Consider the following 4835-nt stretch of genomic DNA (forward strand, 5'->3'; position numbering starts at 1 on the left):
AACTGCTGTTGCAACTTGGCAGAGTATGGATATATATAGCATAGTCTAAAATTCGGAGGAGTTGGAAAATGGGGAGGAGTTGGAAAATGGGGAGGGGTTGGAAAATGGGGTGGAGTTGGAAAATGGGGTGGAGTTGGAAAATGGGGAGGGGTTGGAAAATGGGGAGGGGTTGGAAAATGAAACTGCTGTTGCAACTTGGCAGAGTATGGATATATATAGCATAGTCTAAAATTCGGAGGAGTTGGAAAATGGGGAGGAGTTGGAAAATGGGGAGGGGTTGGAAAATGGGGTGGAGTTGGAAAATGGGGAGGAGTTGGAAAATGGGGAGGGGTTGGAAAATGGGGTGGCGTTGGAAAATGGGGTGGAGTTGGAAAATGGGGTGGAGTTGGAAAATGGGGAGGGGTTGGAAAATGAACCTGGGGTTGGAACTTGGCAGAGTATGGATGTATATAGCATACTGTAAAATGGGGTGGATTTGGAAAATGGGGTGGAGTTGGAAAATGGGGAGGGGTTGGAAAATGAACCTGGGGTTGGAACTTGGCAGAGTATGGATGTATATAGCATACTGGAAAATGGGGTGGAGTTGGAAAATGGGGAGGGGTTGGAAAATGAACCTGGGGTTGGAACTTGGCAGAGTATGGATGTATATAGCATACTGTAAAATGGGGTGGATTTGGAAAATGGGGTGGAGTTGGAAAATGGGGAGGGGTTGGAAAATGAACCTGGGGTTGGAACTTGGCAGAGTATGGATGTATATAGCATACTGGAAAATGGGGTGGAGTTGGAAAATGGGGAGGGGTTGGAAAATGAACCTGGGGTTGGAACTTGGCAGAGTATGGATGTATATAGCATACTGTAAAATGGGGTGGATTTGGAAAATGGGGTGGAGTTGGAAAATGGGGAGGGGTTGGAAAATGAACCTGGGGTTGGAACTTGGCAGAGTATGGATGTATATAGCATACTGGAAAATGGGGTGGAGTTGGAAAATGGGGAGGGGTTGGAAAATGAACCTGGGGTTAGAACTTGGCAGAGTATGGATGTATATAGCATACTGTAAAATGGGGTGGATTTGGAAAATGGGGTGGAGTTGGAAAATGGGGTGGAGTTGGAAAATGGGGTGGATTTGGAAAATGGGGAGGGGTTCGAAAATGGGGAGGAGTTGGAAAATGAAACTGGTGTTGCAACTTGGCAGAGTATGGATATATATAGCATACTGTAAAATGGGGACTAGTTGGAAAATGGGGAGGAGTTGGAAAATGGGGAGGGGTTGGAAAATGGGGAGGGGTTGGAAAATGGGGAGGAGTTGGAAAATGAAACTGCTGTTGCAACTTGGCAGAGTATGGATATATATAGCATAGTCTAAAATTCGGAGGAGTTGGAAAATGGGGAGGAGTTGGAAAATGAAACTGCTGTTGCAACTTGGCAGAGTATGGATATATATAGCATAGTCTAAAATTCGGAGGAGTTGGAAAATGGGGAGGAGTTGGAAAATGGGGAGGGGTTGGAAAATGGGGTGGAGTTGGAAAATGGGGTGGAGTTGGAAAATGGGGAGGGGTTGGAAAATGGGGAGGGGTTGGAAAATGAAACTGCTGTTGCAACTTGGCAGAGTATGGATATATATAGCATAGTCTAAAATTCGGAGGAGTTGGAAAATGGGGAGGAGTTGGAAAATGGGGAGGGGTTGGAAAATGGGGTGGAGTTGGAAAATGGGGAGGAGTTGGAAAATGGGGAGGGGTTGGAAAATGGGGTGGCGTTGGAAAATGGGGTGGAGTTGGAAAATGGGGTGGAGTTGGAAAATGGGGAGGGGTTGGAAAATGAACCTGGGGTTGGAACTTGGCATAGTATGGATGTATATAGCATACTGTAAAATGGGGTGGATTTGGAAAATGGGGTGGAGTTGGAAAATGGGGAGGGGTTGGAAAATGAACCTGGGGTTGGAACTTGGCGAGTATGGATGTATATAGCATCTTGGAAAATGGGGTGGAGTTGGAAAATGGGGCGGGGTTGGAAAATCAAAAGAGGGTTGGAACTTGGCAGAGTATGGATGTATATAGCATACTGTAAAATGGGGTGGATTTGGAAAATGGGGTGGAGTTGGAAAATGGGGAGGGGTTGGAAAATGAACCTGGGGTTGGAACTTGGCAGAGTATGGATGTATATAGCATACTGGAAAATGGGGTGGAGTTGGAAAATGGGGAGGGGTTGGAAAATGAACCTGGGGTTGGAACTTGGCAGAGTATGGATGTATATAGCATACTGTAAAATGGGGTGGATTTGGAAAATGGGGTGGAGTTGGAAAATGGGGAGGGGTTGGAAAATGAACCTGGGGTTGGAACTTGGCAGAGTATGGATGTATATAGCATACTGGAAAATGGGGTGGAGTTGGAAAATGGGGAGGGGTTGGAAAATGAACCTGGGGTTAGAACTTGGCAGAGTATGGATGTATATAGCATACTGTAAAATGGGGTGGATTTGGAAAATGGGGTGGAGTTGGAAAATGGGGTGGAGTTGGAAAATGGCGACGTTCTCTTAAGGCAACGGCATCCGTTGATTGAGGATCGGCGCAGAATGTTACGTATCCTACCACTAACTGTGGAGAGGTAGAGGCAACACCTGTTCACGGTTGTTCTCAAATTCGGAGCGCACTCATGTCACCGCGGTGGCGCGGCAACGTTAAACGGGACGTTCTCTGAAGGCAACGGCGCTTGTTCCCCGCGAATAGACGGGGAACGTGCGCTTTCTCTGTTCGGGACATGCGCTCGCGTAGCCGACATCGGTCAAGCCTAGGCGTCCTGAGTGTCAACAGCGCGCGGGTGTCACCGCAGCAACGTTAACGTTGCACGGCGACGTTCTCTTAAGGCAACGGCATCCGACGATTGAGGATCGGCGCAGAATGTTACGTATCCTACCACTAACTGTGGAGAGGTAGAGGCAACACCTGTTCACGGTTGTTCTCAAATTCGGAGCGCACTCATGTCACCGCGGTGGCGCGGCAACGTTAAACGGGACGTTCTCTGAAGGCAACGGCGCTTGTTCCCCGCCAATAGACGGGGAACGTGCGCTTTCTCTGTTCGGGACATGCGCTCGCGTAGCCGACATCGGTCAAGCCTAGGCGTCCTGAGTGTCAACAGCGCGCGGGTGTCACCGCAGCAACGTTAACGTTGCACGGCGACGTTCTCTTAAGGCAACGGCATCCGAAGATTGAGGATCGGCGCAGAATGTTACGTATCCTACCACTAACTGTGGAGAGGTAGAGGCAACACCTGTTCACGGTTGTTCTCAAATTCGGACACGTCACGTGGCAACGATAGACGTCGCACGTGACTGTCACGCGGCAACGTAAACGTCGCCGCGTGACACGCCACGGCAACGTATAGTTGCTACGTGACGGGCGTAGAAAAGTTGTGGGACGAACCCACAACTTGACAGGGAGGGATGCCAGCCCCCCCCAATATACCTGGGGAACTTAGCCCCGCCTGGGACCCCTGCCCGTCAGCTTGTGAAGGAGCCCTACACTGTTGCCGCGGCAGAGAAAATGGCCATTTCTCTGCCGCGGCAGAGATTTTCTGCCAGGCTTAGCCGATTCCGTCGTATTGGCTGCGGCGCCATGGTTTTCACCGTTACCCGACCAGCGCGCGCCCACCCGACTGTACGCTCGGCGTCGTTGGACGTTGTCCGACGTCGGCCCGACTTGGCCGTTTTTAGCCGATTCCGTCGTATTGGATGCGCGCCATGGTTTTCACCGTTACCCGACCAGCGGCGCCCACCCGACTTGTACGCTGGGCGTCGTTGGACGTTTTTCGACGTCGGCCCGACTTGGCCGGGATTAGCCGATTCCGTCGTATTGGCTGCCGCGCCATGGTTTTCACCGTTACCCGACCAGCGCGCGCCCACCCGACGGTCCGCTCGGCGTCGTTGGACGTTGTCCGCCGTCGGACCGACTTGGCCGTTTTTAGCCGATTCCGTCGTATTGGCTGCGGCGCCATGGTTTTCACCGTTACCCGACCAGCGCGCCTACGCTTGTGTTCGGTGTGCTTCGTCGGTTGCTTTGCGACGTCGGCCCGACTTGGCCGTTTTTAGCCGATTCCGTCGTATTGGCTGCCGCGCCATGGTTTTCACCGTTACCCGACCAAGCGCGCAACCAGCGGTATCTGTTGGCGTCGTTGGGCGTTTTCCAGCGTCGGCCCGACTTCGTTTTTAGCCGATTCCGTATTCGTGTGGCTGCGGCATATGGTTTTCACCGTTACCCGACCAGCGCCCACCACCATTCGTCTGTGGGCGTCGTTGGAGCGTTTTCCGGACGTCGGCCCGACTTGCGTTTTTAGCCGATTCCGTCGTATTGGCTGCTGGCGCCTTGGTTTTCACCGTTACCCGCCCACCGGTACGCTCGCGTCGTTGGGCGTTTTCGGCGTCGGACCCGACCGTTTTAGCGATTCCGTCGCTGGCGCCATGGTTTTCACGTTGAGCGTTCCACCCATGCCGTCGTTGGGCGTTTCCCGACGACCGTAGTCGTTACGTTGCCGTTCAGCGTCGTTGGGCGTTTCGGCCCGATTGGCCGTTTTTAGCCGATTCCGTCGTATTGGCTGCCGCGCCATGGTTTTCACCGTTACCCGACCAGCGGTGCCCACCGGTATGCGCTCGGCGTCGTTGGGCGTTTTCCGACGTCGGACCGACTTGGCCGTTTTAGCGATTCCGTCGTATTGGCTGCAGCGCCATGGTTTCACGTTACCCGACCAGCGCGCCCACCACGACTGTCGCTTCGGCGTCGTTGGGCGTTTTCCGTCGGCCCGACTTAACGTTTTTAGCGATGCCGTCGTATTAGCTGCGGCGCCATG

Source organism: Lolium perenne, unplaced genomic scaffold (genome assembly GCF_019359855.2).
Source record: "Lolium perenne isolate Kyuss_39 unplaced genomic scaffold, Kyuss_2.0 unplaced18, whole genome shotgun sequence".
In the NCBI taxonomy this organism is placed as follows: Eukaryota; Viridiplantae; Streptophyta; class Magnoliopsida; order Poales; family Poaceae; genus Lolium; species Lolium perenne.